General features: G+C 48.4%; 2 long non-coding RNA genes across 2 annotated transcripts in view; one reads left to right on the top strand and one right to left on the bottom strand.

Moving 5' to 3' along the window:
* The window catches only part of LOC146064859 (uncharacterized), an 82,163-nt gene extending 70,819 nt beyond the window's left edge, over positions 1-11,344 (top strand). The window contains exon 5 of the long non-coding RNA XR_014471862.1: positions 11,050-11,344. This is a non-coding gene — a long non-coding RNA (uncharacterized LOC146064859). The remainder of the gene's footprint in view (positions 1-11,049) is intronic.
* The window catches only part of LOC146064861 (uncharacterized), a 34,713-nt gene that overhangs the window by 15,864 nt on the left and 906 nt on the right, over positions 1-17,943 (bottom strand). The window lies entirely within an intron of this gene.

The raw sequence follows: 17,943 nt of genomic DNA, 5'->3' as shown, positions 1-17,943 counted from the left end.
GTGTATGGGTGAGTATTGTGTGCAGGTGCATGGGTGGGTATTGTGTGTAGGTGCATGGGTGAGTATTGTGTGCAGGGGCATGGGTGAGTATTGTGTGCAGGGGCATGGGTGAGTATTGTGTGCGGGTGCACGGGTGAGTATTGTGTGCGGGTGCATGGGTGAGTATTGTGTGCAGGTGTATGGGTGAGTATTGTGTGCAGGTGCACGGGTGAGTATTGTGTGCGGGTGCATGGGTGAGTATTGTGTGCGGGTGCACGGGTGAGTATTGTGTGCAGGTGCATGGGTGGGTATTGTGTGCAGGTGCATAGGTGAGTATTGTGTGCAGGGGCATGGGTGAGTATTGTGTGCAGGTGCACGGGTGAGTATTGTGTGCGGGTGCATGGGTGGGTATTGTGTGCGGGTGCATGGGTGAGTATTGTGTGCGGGTGCACGGGTGAGTATTGTGTGCGGGTGCATGGGTGAGTATTGTGTGCGGGTGTATGGGTGAGTATTGTGTGCGGGTGTATGGGTGATTATTGTGTGCAGGTGCATGGGTGATTATTGTGTGCAGGTGTATGGGTGAGTATTGTGTGCAGGTGCATGGGTGAGTATTGTGTGCAGGTGCATGGGTGGGTATTGTGTGCAGGTGCATGGGTGGGTATTGTGTGCAGGTGTATGGGTGAGTATTGTGTGCAGGTGCATGGGTGATTATTGTGTGCAGGTGCATGGGTGGGTATTGTGTGCAGGTGCACAGGTGAGTATTGTGTGCAGGTGCACGGGTGAGTATTGTGTGCGGGTGCACGGGTGAGTATTGTGTGCGGGTGTACGGGTGAGTATTGTGTGCGGGTGCATGGGTGAGTATTGTGTGCGGGTGCATGGGTGATTATTGTGTGCGGGTGCATGGGTGAGTATTGTGTGCGGGTGCATGGGTGAGTATTGTGTGCAGGTGTATGGATGATTATTGTGTGCAGGTGCATGGGTGAGTATTGTGTGCAGGTGTATGGGTGAGTATTGTGTGCAGGTGCATGGGTGAGTATTGTGTGCAGGTGCATGGGTGAGTATTGTGTGCAGGTGCATGGGTGAGTATTGTGTGCAGGTGCATGGGTGGGTATTGTGTGCAGGTGTATGGGTGAGTATTGTGTGCAGGTGCATGGGTGAGTATTGTGTGCAGGTGCATGGGTGAGTATTGTGTGCAGGTGTATGGGTGAGTATTGTGTGCAGGTGCATGGGTGAGTATTGTGTGCAGGTGCATGGGTGGGTATTGTGTGCAGGTGCATGGGTGAGTATTGTGTGCAGGTGCATGGGTGAGTATTGTGTGCAGGTGCATGGGTGAGTATTGTGTGCAGGTGCATGGGTGAGTATTGTGTGCAGGTGCATGGGTGAGTATTGTGTGCAGGTGCATGGGTGAGTATTGTGTGCAGGTGCATGGGTGAGTATTGTGTGCAGGTGCATGGGTGAGTATTGTGTGCAGGTGCATGGGTGAGTATTGTGTGCAGGTTTATGGGTGAGTATTGTGTGCGGGTGCACGGGTGAGTATTGTGTGCGGGTGCACGGGTGAGTATTGTGTGCGGGTGCACGGATGAGTATTGTGTGCGGGTGCATGGGTGAGTATTGTGTGTAGGTGTATGGGTGAGTATTGTGTGCAGGTGCATGGGTGAGTATTGTGTGCAGGTGCATGGGTGGGTATTGTGTGCAGGTGGATGGGTGAGTATTGTGTGCAGGTGCATGGGTGAGTATTGTGTCCAGGTGCATGGGTGAGTATTGTGTGCAGGTGTATGGGTGAGTATTGTGTGCAGGTGCATGGGTGGGTATTGTGTGCAGGTGTATGGGTAAGTATTGTGTGCAGGTGCATGGGTGAGTATTGTGTGCAGGTGTATGGGTGAGTATTGTGTGCAGGTGCATGGGTGGGTATTGTGTGCAGGTGCATGGGTGAGTATTGTGTGCAGGTGCATGGGTGAGTATTGTGTGCAGGTGCATGGGTGAGTATTGTGTGCAGGTGCATGGGTGAGTATTGTGTGCAGGTGCATGGGTGAGTATTGTGTGCAGGTGCATGGGTGAGTATTGTGTGCAGGTGCATGGGTGAGTATTGTGTGCAGGTGCATGGGTGAGTATTGTGTGCAGGTGTATGGGTGAGTATTGTGTGCAGGTGCATGGGTGAGTATTGTGTGCAGGTGCATGGGTGAGTATTGTGTGCAGGTGCATGGGTGAGTATTGTGTGCAGGTGTATGGGTGAGTATTGTGTGCAGGTGCATGGGTGAGTATTGTGTGCAGGTGCATGGGTGAGTATTGTGTGCAGGTGTATGGGTGAGTATTGTGTGCAGGTGCATGGGTGAGTATTGTGTGCAGGTGCATGGGTGAGTATTGTGTGCAGGTGCATGGGTGAGTATTGTGTGCATGAGTGATCGGCCCTGCACATGCGCACTGCGTAGGATACGCATGCATACTGAGCAAAAACACGCAGTGCTTGCGAATTCACTTGCGAGTGAGTCAACCAGAATAAGGGCCATTGTCTCCAATAATTTGTAAAAAGGAGAGGATTTACTGTGTAGGTTCAAAAGTCCTCTAATCTAAAATGTGCTAATTATCCCAATTTTATAACCTTTGGGTGGTAATAATGGCAATCATCCGTGAGTGTAGAAAACACAGTTACCTTATCCTCAGTGTTGGAGACAGTGCTGTTAGTGTGCAAGCCCTTCCAGTTACCTGATATTGGCGCGTCCCGTCCACGTGTCAGTGGATCCTGGCTGCAGGTTGGTCACCCGCCACATGCGACTGGATACAGAAGCAGAGGGTGTTGATATCTGCAGACCCTTGTCTTTGGTTGGTTCGCGGGTACTTTGACTGAGCTGCACAAAAATGTCGGCTGCCAGCAGTGCACCATTCACTAGGTATGCACACAGAGCGGCTGTTGGAGGTGTGCGGCGCTGTGTCAATGTCAATGGAGACACAGGAAGGAGGGCGTCTGACTGGAAGTTGGGCGTGTGGCTAGACCTTGCAGGTACCAGGCTGTTGTGTATATGCCACCTCTCTATGCATGTCTCCGCTGTAAGGCAAAAACGGTTTCTTCAGGAGAGTCTTTGGATACAGAGCAGGTTGGATAAAGTACATTTTTGAGGGAGTGCCTCGCACTCCCCTAGCTGCTGGACAGGCCCCGGCTCCCTCCTTCACTGCACTTAAGAGATGCCGCGCTCTTGGGGGCAGCAGTGATCTCCGGCTCTCCCGCAACTGTGTGCTTCCCACAGGATATTGGCACCCAAGGGAGGGACAGCTGGACAGTTGTGAGGTATGCCCATTGGCACCTCCCCGCTGCTGACACCTCCATGCTGCTGGCAATCCTGCATTCCCGACTCAGTTAGCAACCCCCGCTCTGAGGACACCACCAGCGCCATCAAACTGAGGACAATGCTGGTGTTCCCATACTGATGGAACTGCCAACACAGCCGTCATCCCTGTACTGAGTACCCACATGCACTCCTGCACTGCCGACACAGTAAAGAAGGTGTACTATTGGTGTACACGACCCGCACACTATCCACCCTACACTGTATCCCAACTTGTATTCTGCAGGCACTGTATGCAACCCACGCTGTATCCCGCACTGTATCCAACCTGCTCCGTATCTAACCTGCTCTGTATCCAAACTTCTCTGTATCCCGCACAGTATCCACCCTACACTGTATCCCAACTTGTATTCTGCAGGCACTGTATGCTATGCAATCCACGCTGTATCCCGCACTGTATCCAACCTGCTCCGTATCTAACCTGCTCTGTATCTAACCTGCTCTGTATCCAAACTTCTCTGTATCCTGCACAGTATCCACCCTACACTGTATCCCAACTTGTATTCTGCAGGCACTGTATGCTATGCAATCCACGCTGTATCCCGCACTGTATCCAACCTGTTCCATATCTAACCTGCTCTGTATCTAACCTGCACTGTATCCAACCTGCACTGTATCCCACACAGTATCCACCCTACACTGTATCCCAACTTGTGTTCTGCAGGCACTGTATGCTATGCAACCCACGCTGTATCCCGCACTGTATCCAACCTGCTCCGTATATAACCTGCTCCGTATCTAACCTGCACTGTATCCAACCTGCACTGTATCCCGCACAGTATCCACCCTACACTGTATCCCAACTTGTATTCTGCAGGCACTGTATAGAAACATAGAAACATAGAATTTGACGGCAGATAAGAACCACTTGGCCCATCTAGTCTGCCCCTTTTTTTAAACATGTTACCTCAAACCATATTTGATCCTTATTTTTTTGTAAGGATATCAATATGCTTATCCCAAGCATGTTTAAATATGCAACCAACGCTGTATCCCGCACTGTATCCATCCTGCTCCGTATCTAACCTGCTCTGTATCCAACCTGCTCCGTATCTAACCTGCTCTGTATCCAACCTGCTCTGTATCCAACCTGCTCTGTATCTAACCTGTTCTGTATCTAACCTGCACTGTATCACGCACAGTATCCACCCTACACTGTATCCCAGCTTGTATTCTGCAGGCACTATATGCTATGGAACCCACATATGTATCCCGCACTGTATCCAACCTGCTCTGTATCCCACAGAGTATCCACCCTACACTGTATCCCAACTTGTATTCTGCAGGCACTGTATGCTATGCAACCCACGCTGTATCCCGCACTGTATCTAACCTGCTCCGTATCTAACCTGCACTGTATCCAACCTGCTCTGTATCCAACCTGCACTGTATCCAACCTGCTCTGTATCCCGAACTGTATCCAACCTGCTCTGTATCCCGCACTGTGTCCAACCTGCTCTGTACTCCGCACTGTGTCCAACCTGCTCTGTATCCCGCACGGTATCCAACCTGCTCTGTATCCCGCACTGTATCCAACCTGCTCTGTATCCCACAGAGTATCCACCCTACACTGTATCCCAACTTGTATTCTGCAGGCACTGTTGTATGCTATGCAACCCACGCTGTATCCCGCACTGTATCTAACCTGCTCCGTATCTAACCTGCACTGTATCCAACCTGCTCTGTATCCAACCTGCACTGTATCCAACCTGCTCTGTATCCCGAACTGTATCCAACCTGCTCTGTATCCTGCACTGTGTCCAACCTGCTCTGTACTCCGCACTGTGTCCAACCTGCTCTGTATCCCGCACGGTATCCAACCTGCTCTGTATCCCGCACTGTATCCAACCTGCTCTGTATCCCGCACTGTATCCAACCTGCTCTGTATACCGCACTGTATCCAATCTGCTCTGTATCCCGCACTGTATCCCGCACTGTATCCAATCTGCTCTGTATCCCGCACTGTATCCAACCTCCTCTGTATCCAAAGACTCTCCTGAAGAAACCGTTTTTGCCTTTTAGCGGAGAAACGCATAGAGAGGTGGCATAGCCTGGTACCTGCAAGGTAAATCTAGCTAGTCAGACGCCCTCCTTCCTGTGTCTCCATTGACATTGTAAGACACAGCGCCGCACACCTCCAACAGCCGCTCTGTCTGCATACCTAGTGAACGGTGCGCTGCTGGCAGCCAACATTTTTGTGCAGCTCAGTCAAAGTACCCGCGAACTGCTGATTGGCTGAGAGCCGTTACAGATGGCTGATATTGATATCCCTATAGATTCAGTGGTGAGAGCTGCTCAATCAAACTAGTAATGCCCCCCAGGTGCTGCAAGGGAGGGGGATTTAACTCCCAGCACACCAAAGGGCATTAGTAATAAGATTTGAAAAACCAACATAATAGAGGGTCATTCAGAGATCTTAGTTACATATATTTTGCAAAACATATGATAAGCTTCCGGGCCTCGTCCAGGCTTCTCTGATACCGGAAGTCCTACACTGCATGATAACAGCACCCAATCTGGGCCATATAATTGTCTTACTGTAAAGGCCCCCATACACTATGTGATTTTGGGACGATTTCATCCGATTTCGGCACTTTGGGCCGATAACCAGTTGAAATCGTGCGCATCGGACCGGATCAGGGAGGTTGGACAGTCAGCACATAAGATCACGTCTGACCTCCCTGTATGCATATGTCTGCCCACCTGACAGGCATATGCATGCAGACACCGGGGGAGCAGTGGGACGGGCAGCGGCTCTCTGAGCGCTTGGCTGGCGGCGCCGGCGCAATGCTGACCTGGCCGGGCGGTGTGATGATCACAGATATAAGCAGCGCTGCGGGACGGGACGTGCAGTGGCGGGTAATAGATTTTTTAAAATACCTGTCAAATGACTGGACATTCTCTTATCAGAGAACGGCCAGTCTTTTGACAGGTATTTTAAAAATCTAATACCAGCAACTGCACGTCCCGCAGCGCTGCTTATATCTGTGATCATCACACCGCCCGGCCAGGTCAGCACTCGCCGGCGCCGCCAGCTAAGCGCTTAGGGACCCACTGCTCCCCCTGATGACGATCACCGCCCGCCCCCTGCTCCCCGACATGTGATAAATCGCAAGCCATTTATCACATGTAAAATTTGGCTCATCAAGTGCCACATTGTATGTGAGCCTCCCGGGGAGCTGCCGGGTGGCTCACAGGAGAATTGGGTTCGACTTGTCCTAAGGACAATGTATGTATGTAATGTATGGGGGCCTTTAGGCTACATGATAACAGCACTTACCAATATATCTAAGTTGAGAGCCAGCCTATCAGGAGTTACCCTGAGATATCTTATATCCCTATAGATTGTAAGCTTGCGAGCAGGGCCCTCTTACCTTTGACTGTCTGTATATACCCAGTTTGTTCTATCACTGTCTCCTATTGCAAAGTGCAATGGAATATGCTGCGCTATAGAACACACTTAATAAATAATATTGATAATAATAAAATATTAACAATTCTTTGACTTAAGGTGCCCACAGACGCATCAATTATCGAATGCGTTTTGTACTTTTTAAGTACAAAACGCATCTTATGTACAATTATTGGATGGTGTTTATGGGCTTGTGCGGTGCGATGCGCGTTCCCGGGAGCCCGATATTGTATGTCACATTGTACGTGCTGCACGTACTTTTTAGACTACATCTGAAATTTAACATTACAAACATGGGTTCATCACATCGCATCGCATGCATCCAAGTGCACATTGCATCGCAAGCTGGAAGAAAAATTGTATAGAACCATTGTACAGTCAAAAACGCATAGCACAGTACAATTGATGCGTCTGTGGGCACCTTTAAGATACGAGTGCTATACAATCTTTGCTATCTCTGTACTATTTACATACAATTCATGCTATCTGCATTATATAGTCATCGCTGCCCTATCAAGGTAAAAAAAACCTGTGCGATCAGCTGCGATCTGCATGCGATTTTTTACTACAGGTTGAGTATCCCGTATCCAAAATGCTCGGGACCAGGAGAATTTTGGATAACGGATTATTCCGTATTTCGGAATATTTTAATATTTCAATGATGTATTTTGAAGTATCTTGCATTTATGCTGTATAAACACATAATATACACACAAATATATTTTATTACCACATAAAATACACACAAATATATTTTATTTGTTCAAAAAACAAGGTTTCAAAACGTGAGACAAAATGTGTGTACTATCTCAGCACTGAATTTGAATGCCAAGCAATCATTGTCTTGCACATATATAGTGCCAGTTACATATCATGTCCCCAGTGATGCTGTTACAAATGTCCCCAGTGAGTTTTTAGCAAAAAAATTTTTTTTTTTCACTTTCTGGAATGTCCGTATTTCGGAATAATTCGGATAACGGATATTCCGATACGGGATACTCGACCTGTATATAGTCAAAATCTAATGTCACATCTCACCGTGTGTACACAGCATAAAGCAGATAGCATGAATTGTATGTAAATAGCACATGAGTTAGCAAAGATTGTACAGCAAGTCGAATAGCAAAGGAATCTCACACCTGCCTGCAGCACTGTGTATGTGTACATACAGTATACAGTATATATATATAGAGAGAGAGAGAATTATTATATACTGTATCTATGTATACAGTATGATGACCAGTCTGTCAGCTTGCCATTGTCTGTATCCCTCTATCCCTCACCCGTCATGTAGGAGGCAGTGCCAGAAGGTGGCACTATTGCCTGTGTAACTCGCTGGATTGTACAGACAGGGAAGCCTTTGGTGAATGCCTGTGTATACAGCCAGCAGGATCAGGCAGTGTGAATGCATCTAATTGGATGACATGGAAGAAACTGCAAATCTGATTGATGTAAATTGGTATTTTTGTGTTTGTCCTACTGTTTGGGGAGATTGTTATAACTGATGAAACAGATAAAGGGGGTTATTCTGGTTGATTCTCAAGGCTGTGAATTCAGGGAGTTATTCTGGTTCATTCGCAAAGGCAAATTCCTTCTCAAATGGACAAAACCATGTGCACTGCAGGTGGGGCAGATGTTACTTGTGCAGAGAGAATTAGATTTGGGTGGGGCTTTACTTCAAAGTGAGATCTATATTGCAGTGTAAAAATAGAGCAGCCAGTATTTACCCTGCACAGAAACAAAATAACTCACCCAAATCTAACTCTCTCTGCACAAGTTACATCTGCCCCACCTGCAGTGCACATGGATTTGTCCATCTAGGAAGGAATTTGCCTTTGTGAGTGAACCAGAATTAGGGCCTACATGCAGAGCTCTGATTACAGAACTAACTGCATCTTAGCGCAGGCTAATTGCTATCGGTAAATTCCGAGGACTATAGTAAAACACACATAACAACGCCACAACAATAATTTTATATATTTATATATATTTTCTTATGTTCTTGCAAAATACGGTATGTTACTGTAGCTGTTTCTTACCTTTTTAATATAATGTGTATGACTGCACTTTTTAGTAATGCGATAAAGCAGCAGCCAATCAGTTCCTAACTCCCATGTTAAAGGCCGTGTTTGTGTGGTGAAACATGACAGTTAGGAGCTGATCGGTTGCTCTAAGTGCTGCCCCCCCCCCCCCCCCCCTGAACGACATGGTCATTGCTGCAACACACACTTAATACATGCAAACTTTAATAAACAAACCAGGCAAACAGCATTTAATATTATACAGGCTACTGCTTTAAATAACGGTATCATTCTTGACACACCTTAGATCCTTACTTTTACCCTCTTTTACCCTCTCATGTGGAGCAAAATGCGTCATGCTGCTCCCCCCCCCCCCCTGCCGTGGAGTTACTCTACACCGCATCTCCCGCCCCCGGTGGAGCGGCATCACCCCCCCCCCCCTTCCCCCCCGCCTGGGGTGCTTTTGGCCTGGTCCTGATTACAAAAACACTGGAAAAAAGACTGGAAGTCCCCCGAATTTTGGAACCAGCATCAGGCTCCAACAGCCAGTGGTGTCGTGCAGCAATCGGGAGACACTTTTTATGCAAGGTCCCCTGGCTGAACCATAATTGCCATGGCTGGTCAGCCCTGGACAGGGTACCTGGGGGAGTGGAGACTCCCCCAATAAAGCCCCCTCCCTTTTCATGGCTGAAGCCTGGGTCTGTCCCCACCACCCCTGGGCTGTGAGTGCCGGGCTGTTTCTTGTGTTTAAAAAAAAAAAAAAAGAAAGATAAAAAAAAAGACATTGGTTTTCACAGTAGAACTACAAGTCCCAGAAGGCCTCCCCTGCATGACGGGACTTGGCGAACCACAAGTCCCAGCATGCGGGGCATTAATGGGCCCGATGGTTCTTGTAGTTCTACTGTGAAAACAATGTACAAAAACACACACACATAGAAAAGTAAAACTTGAAAATACACACAAACAGTACTCACCCTGCCCCGATCCCACGGCAAAGCTGCTCCTTTCCCGTACATACGAGTGGCCCTGATTGGCTATAAGCTTTTCCATGGAGACTTCCTGTTATGACATCTTTTAGCACACAAAGGAGTAATTTGGCCTGCCAAGTGGCCTCTAGTGGTAAGTGGCGGTACTTCACCTCATAGAGGTGAGGTGTAGCTAGCCTTTTATATAGAGATGAGATTGGTGTGGGTTATTGATTGGAGGATAATGTGGATTATCGGTCATTAGCATAAATGAGCCAATTTTCAAAAATGTGATTGGTATTAATGTAATGTTGGTGCTGGGTTTGGGGAAGCACAGTATGCCTGATGATTGGATGTGGTTGCTACTGATTTAATGTTAGGGGTAGTTGGGTGACGGGAAGCCTTACATTGTTGTGTGGCTGTCCAGTGGTGGGCGGTACTTAACTCTTTTACATACTCAGACCGAGACATCTAGGGGTACGTTTAATAATGCTTCTAAAAAATGAACAGGTGATGTTGCCCACAGCAACCAATCAGATTCTGGTCCAGATGCACTAAGCTTCAAAAGTGATAAAATGGAGAGTGATAAACAAACAGCCAATCAGCTCCTCCTTGACATTTTTCAAACACAGTCTGTGACATGTCAAGTAGGAGCTGATTGGCTCTTTATCACTCTCCATTTTATCACTTTTGAAGCTTAGTGCGTCTGGTTTGACGTCTGTCATTTTTAAGGATGTATTAAACATTTTCTTACCTTTCTGTGATTCATTGTGGGCTATGCCTTGGCCCAGTAACTTATCGCACTGCCTCCCTGGTACCTCGCCCATGCGAGAGAGGGCCCGGTTCAAAGGAGCCCAGTCCACGTGTGTAGTGAGTCGTGACCTAGTGGTGGGAGGAGTTCTCAGTCCCTCCCATTATTCCCCCTAGCGCTGCTAGGCCTTTGCTGTCACCTCAGAGGGTCAATGTGGTGGGGAGTGGTTGTGGCCATTCTACACACTCTATTGGGTGCGTGAAGGAGGGTGGCAACCTCCACATTCACGGGTGATCGCAGCACTTGGTGCCAAGCATAGAGGGGAGCTGTCCAAGCATCTTGATCTCCGTCGGAGTCATCATCACTGATGGTGTCTGCTTTTGGTCCCCACCATGACCACCACTCCCATTGGCACGGGATCTAAACAGGACTCTCAGTGGGTGGTGCTGGTTTAGTGTCAGATTGCACAGGCAATGGTCCTGGGTGTTACTGCAGCAGCATCTACAGTGTGTCCAGGGTTTGTTGTTAAATCCTATGTTATAAGTTGATCGCGGAAGTATTTTCTTGATTCCACCCGCAGGTTCTTCAGCCAAAGCGGAGGAATTTAGAGACTGACCTCATGTCGGGAAGTTCAGTGAGTGGAGCTGTGGGCGGAAGACCTATCAATGAGTCCCAAGGAGCATATGAACTTGGTTACGTTATTCACGAGCTTGTACATTGCGCCCGAGGGGGTGCTTGGTGTTGCCCATGAGGCTGTAGAACCATTTATCATCAAAGTTAGCACAAAAATATCACTCATTAAATCTGACTCTTCGTTTTGCGCACATGCTCACATTTGTTTGTTCATTGTTTGCTAGTTATACTTTTGATTTTATTTTTGCAGTTGATTGTTGCGATTGATTGTTTTGAACTTGGTTTGTTTGTTATTTTCATTATTTATTTTCCTGTTTGTTTTTCTTTTCAGGTTTTCATTTGGGCGTTTCTCCTATCTGGGTGGTGGGCCACTTCTTTCATTTTTTGGGCGACTCAGGTTTTGGTGGCTAAAAATGAGCGATCTCGCCTAATACATTGCCCGGTGTGTACGCAACTTTACAGAGATAAGGCAGCCTGCAGAGAGCAACTAATGAGTGGTTCTGCTCTGATCTCCAGGAGCGGGGAGTAATGCAGATCAGTTAACCCTATACGACAATATATCAAAATATTTCTCTAAGGCGCCTTGTAATGGGCAGTAAATTGCAATTCCGCGACTCAGGTTTTCCATGCTCTGTTTGGCTTCTATATAAAATCAGCGTGTAGTGGGTAGAGTCGGACGCAGTCGCCTTGTTACTGCCGTGCTCCTGATAGGGGGTGATAAGAGTAAGGTACACATAAAGCAGCCACTGAGCTGTAACTGCTTATTAAAACCAGCTCCTGTGTTCCAGGTCGGGCTGATAAGACATCGGATACAAGATGAGATGCAATTTTAAATAATCTACTGGAACCGGCTCTGTATCACATAATTAAAAGTAATCTGCACTGCGGGGTATTCCCAGTAAGTGTCTGCTCAGACAAAAGACATATTTTCACACTGCTCCTTTCAAAGCAGGACAAACAGCGCAGGGCGCACCGAGCGCCTTATGTGTGAGCCCTAAATCCTTCACGTTACGGTCTACTCTCGGGGGGTAAAATACTAGTTATTTCTGCTGATGAGAAAGGTGTTGATTTAACACCGAAACAGCTGAAAGGTCAATGCAGCGATCACTGCACTACAATGCAGCGTCCACACCAATACGTAGTGTACACTTTTGGAATGGTGGATTTTGGAACTTTTTACAATAAATTGTCTTATGGAGTGTCAGCCTTTCTGAGTAATCTGGCTCCGCTTCAGGGAGACGGGCAGGAAGCGGGTGCCGGACACATTCCCGACAGTCGGGATCCCGAGAGTCGTTTACCCGACGTCGGGATCCCGACTGTCAAAACGCCGACAGCCAGGTGCCCGATGGCCACCCGCTATTTTCCCTCGTGGGGGTCCACGACCCCCATAGAGGGAGAATAGAATAGGTGGCTCGCGTAGCGAGACACTGTGCCCGCAGCATGGCGAGCGCGGTGAGCCCGCAATGGGCTTTGTTGCGCTGGCCACGCTGTCTGACTCCGGGCAGTTGGGATCCCGACGTCGGGATAATGACTGTCGGGATCCCGACTGTCGGAGTCCCGTACCACACCCGCAGGAAGCGAGGGCAGGCTGGGGCAGAGTGGACGGAGGGGCTGACCCGGGCGAAGGGCTGCTACAGCTTCTGACAGAACGGGGCGCTTGAGTGTTTCGTGTGTGCGCCCCCTTCTTTCGAAGGATGGCTCATTGCCAGGAGTTTCATGCTCATTGCAAGGGATTTCATGCTTGTTGTCAGGGGTTTTATGTTTGTTGTCAGGAATTTCCTGCTCATTGCCAGGGGTTACACGTGCAATGCCAGGGGTTTAATTCTCCTGGTTACATGCTCCAGTAAGACCTCTAGCATCTGATGCTTCCTAGGCAGCGGCCATTTTTGGAGGGATATTTTAGCAGATTCCATGCATGAATCTGCATAGACCACACAACGCTGCCCCCCAATCCACTGCCTCACACGGAGTTTGGTAAAATCTCTCATTGGTGTGGATCACAGGGTCTACAGTAATTAAGTTGACGGTGTCTAGAGCAAAAGGTCGATGTTCACAAGGTAGACGCAAGCAAATGGTTGACAGGCAAATGGTCGACACATGATTTTATTAAAAATTATTTTATTAAATTTTTTGGGTTGTCAGTTTGTAGATCTGAGCAAGTGGACCCCCAATTAGTTCACCTGGTACCCTCTCATGGCTCATTATTGCTTTGGGCTAGGGCCTCGCTCATCCACGCGGATGGTAAAAAACAATAAAGTAAAAAAAAAAAGGGTACTTGTTTCCTAGAACGGCCACAGTCGTTACTACTCGTGTACCTTAAGTTAAGGTACACGAGTAACGCGATGGACCCGATTTCCTTTGAAATCTGGTACATTTTGCCGGCAAAGGCAAAATCGCGTTAATCGCGTCGGTCGCGTGCATTAACATGGCACGCGTCGCGACCGACGCGATTAATGCGATTTTGCCATAGGGTTTAATGTTACAATATTTTTAACATTGCAATCGTGTTGATCGCGTCGGTCTTGTGCCATTATAATGGCACAAGATGCGATGGACGCGATTAACTACATTTTACATAGGAAACAATGGGAAATGGCCCAATATGGGCCATTTCTCATTTTATATGCCCCCGTCATGGGTATTAATTAATGCCCCCCATTGTGAACGGCACCCCACGATTGACGCCAACCCGAAGCGTAGCTAGCCCGCGTGGGGCGGCAGTATGCGTCCTCCGACCTTTTCATACCCCTACTATCCACGTCGGCTTGGAGTTGAGAATATAAAGTGTGGCGACTGTGAAGTTATGCGCGTCCCCTTGCGGGGCTCGCTGCGCTCGCCACGCTTCGGGCTCGGTGGCTCGCTGCGCTCGCCACACTTTATATTCTCAACTCCACGCCGACGTGGATAGTAGGGGTATGAAAAGGTCGGATGACGCGTACCGCCGCCCCTCGTCGGCTCGCTATGCTTCGGGTTGGCGTCAATCGTGGGGTGCCGTTCACAATGGGGGCATTTAAACCATCAGGGGGGTTAAAATTGGGGTCTGGGGACAATTTTACATTGAATCCAATGTGAAATAGGGTCCCAGGGACCCTATTCACATTTGAATCAATGTAAAAATCGGGTCCATCGCGTCGGTCGCATCGCATGCGATTTGGTCGCATGCGATGCGATCAACGCGATTTTTCCGACCCGATCAAAATCGGTGTGGCCGTGCTAGGAAACAAGTACCAAATAATGAAAATAATGGAGAAATACTTGTGTCAACCTTTTTCATGTTTCGGCCGTCGCCCTGTTGACCATGTGCATGTCGGTCACATTTCTCATTACAGTACTGTATAAACCGCATTCACCTCTGTATCCTGACTTGTTTGTTTCATACGGTGAAGTTTTCTGTGAATCATAATCCGCCTGGATGGGGCAGAGCTGTCGCTGCTGAGACAAATACGTGTCAGGATGTGGGTGTGAAATCCACTGACTCATCCCTACAGAACGGATAAAAATACCGGGTGCCTTAGGCCAGGACTGGGAAAGTCAACACTATTATACTTTTCACAGTCACGTCTCTCCTCAGCTGCCGAGCCGCTATTTTTATCCAGTAAATGAGGAACAGTGCGCGGCCTTCCACTGCGAGGACAAACATCTACAGTCAGCCCGACTTCTGAAAGCATATCTGTTATACCAGGAAAACGTGGGCTCTACGCGGGCCTTCATCCGCAGCAGACTGGTCTACTGAAACCATGCCCTATGCACATGCCGTTCATTTATATTTCATGATGATTCTTCCTCAAAAGTATTTTACGGGCCCATATCGATGGTGGTGAGGCTATGGTGGCATACGCCCCAAGTCAAAGAAGAGGAGCTGGCCTGGTCCCTGCTCCCAGCATATGGGACCTGGCCTGATGTGGTCCTGGTTGCCTACGCTCACGGAATGACCCGTAGACTCCTGGATTAGGAGGCGACTTCCCAGACTATGCAGAGAGAAGGCCGTAACTAGATATTTTGGTGTTCTGTGCCAGAAAGGGAATTGGTCCCCCCATACTTAAATTATGCATAGTGTGTGCAGAGGTCACACATCAAAAATGTAGGGGCAAGGCTTCACGGGAAGGGGCATGGCCACATAATAGTTCCAAAACACATCACACAGTAGTGTCCGTTATTCGCATTACATCACATAGTGCCCCTTGTACACATTACACCAGGTAGAGCACTTATACACATTGTGCCAGATAGAGCCTCTTAGACACATTGTGCTAGGTAGAGCCTCTTGTACACATTACGCTGAGTAGAGCACATACACATTGTGCCAGATAGAGCCTTTTAGACACATTGTGCTAGGTAGAGCCCCTTGTACACATTACGCTAGGTAGAGCACTTATACACATTGTGCCAGATAGAGCCCCTTAGGCACAATGCGCTAGGTAGAGCCCCTTGTACACATTACGTATTAGGGAGAGCACTTATACACATTATACCCATTGGAGTAGCACCCCTTCATGCACATGATGCCCACAGGAGTAGCACAGCTTACGCACACAATTCCTACAAGAATAGGGCAGCTTGCTCACATAAGGCCAACAGGAGTAGCGCTGCTTATGCACTCTATGCCCACAAGAGTAGCACCTGTTAAGCACATAACGTCCACAGGAGTAGTGCCGAGCTAGTTACACTCATAGGGCCCTATTCAGACCTGCTCAGTGGGCTACGTGTTTTCAGAGGCCAGTGAGCAGGTAACGGGCGCCCCACATTGCCTTGCCCGAGTGAAATCCCGCCCTTGTGCACAGTTGGCGTTCGCAGTCTAGTCTCATGCCCTCTTTTTCCATGAAGCCCTGTCCCTTCCTGACCACCCTTCTCTCCCTCCTCTCTCTTTTTCGCTGTCTCTTTCCCTGACACCCTCTTTGTCTCTCACTAAACTCACTTTAATGGCTGTGCTCCCCACTAAGAGGCATTGCAGTGAAAGCAGAATCTGATGTGGTGGAACCCAGAAACAGTGGAGTAGGGACCCACACATTTTTTCACTAGGTGCGATCACTGGTCCCACTGTAGTATTTCTGTTTACGCCCATAAAGCCTTCGGGAGTAGAGACGTTTCCGTGCACAATGCGCCACTTATGCACATTGGGCCAGATGTATCAAGCTTCAAAAATTGATAACACAGAGAGTAATAACCAGCCAATCAGCTCCTAACTGCCACATTACAGGCTATTTTTTGAAAAATGAAAGGCTGATTGGTTGGTTGTTTATCACTCTCCATTGTATCACTTTTTAAAGCTTGATACATCTGGCCCATAATGTCCACAGGAGTAGTGCCACTTATGCACATAGCACCACAGGAGTAGCGCCCCTTATGCACATAGCACCACAGGAGTAGCTCTGCTTATGCACATAGCACCACAGAAGTAGCGCTGCTTATGCACATAGCACCACAGGAGTAGCGCTGCTTATGCACATAGCACCATAGGAGTAGCTCCGCTTATGCACATAGCACCACAGGAGTAGCGCCGCTTATGCACATAGCACCACAGGAGTAGTGCCACTTATGCACATAGCACCACAGGAGTAGTTCCGCTTATGCACATAGCACCACAGGAGTAGCGCCCCTTATGCACATAGCACCACAGGAGTAGCTCCGCTTATGCACATAGCACCACAGAAGTAGCGCCGCTTATGCACATAGCACCACAGGAGTAGCGCCGCTTATGCACATAGCACCACAGGAGTAGCTCCGCTTATACACATAGCACCACAGGAGTAGCGCCGCTTATGCACATAGCACCACAGGAGTAGCGCCGCTTATGCACATAGCACTACAGGAGTAGTACCGCTTATGCACATAGCACCATAGGAGTAGCGCCGCTTATGCACAAAGCACCACAGGAGTAGTGCCGCTTATGCACATAGCACCACAGGAGTAGTGCCGCTTATGCACATAGCACCACAGGAGTAGTACCGTTTATGCACATAGCACCACAGGAGTAGCACCACTTATGCACATAGCACCACAGGAGTAGCGGAGTACCGTAGCGCCACTTATGCACATAGTACCACAGGAGTAGCGGAGTATCGCCACTTATGCACATAGCACCCACAGTAGTAGTGCCACTTATGCACATAGCACCCACAAGAGTAGCACCTCTTATGCACACAGCACCACAGGAGTAGCACCGCTTATGCACATAGCACCACAGGAGTAGCACTGCTTATGCACATAGCACTACAGGAGTAGCACTGCTTATGCACATAGCACCACAGGAGTAGAACCGCTTATGCACATAGCACCACAGGAGTAGCACTGCTTATACACATAGCACCACAGGAGTTGAAATGCTTATACTAGTGCTGTATCCCACAAAGGGGACAATTCAGACCCACTCACAGCAGGCCAGATCCTCATCCCTGATGGCTGGGGTTTGCGCACGTGCGTATATATGCATGTGTAATTAGCATAAGCCGCGCCCTCATTTGCATACGCCCGCCCCCTTTTTGGACGCTATTTTATCAGCACAGAAGTTGGGAGGTATGCAAAGGGCAACTCTTAACGCAAGAGCTGTCCTTTGCAATAATTATTGCATATGTTAGTGCATATGCGATAATTATATATGCGGTACCTGGCGATGTGCGGCAGATAGGGGCTGCGGATGCGCATCCCGATCTGTATCTGTAACACACTGGTGTCAAACTCATGGCCCTCCAGCTTTTGTGAAACTACACATACCAGCAGACCCTGCCACAGTTTTAGCAATCCATTATATAAAATCTGTGGCAGGGCATGCTGAGATCAGTAGTTCCACAACAGTTGGAGAGCCATGAATTTGACACCACTGCAGTATAGCAGCTCATCCTCT

Source organism: Crinia signifera, chromosome 3 (assembly GCF_055691185.1).
Source record: "Crinia signifera chromosome 3, ASM5569118v1, whole genome shotgun sequence".
In the NCBI taxonomy this organism is placed as follows: Eukaryota; Metazoa; Chordata; class Amphibia; order Anura; family Myobatrachidae; genus Crinia; species Crinia signifera.
This window is presented reverse-complemented; position numbering and strand designations above follow the sequence as displayed.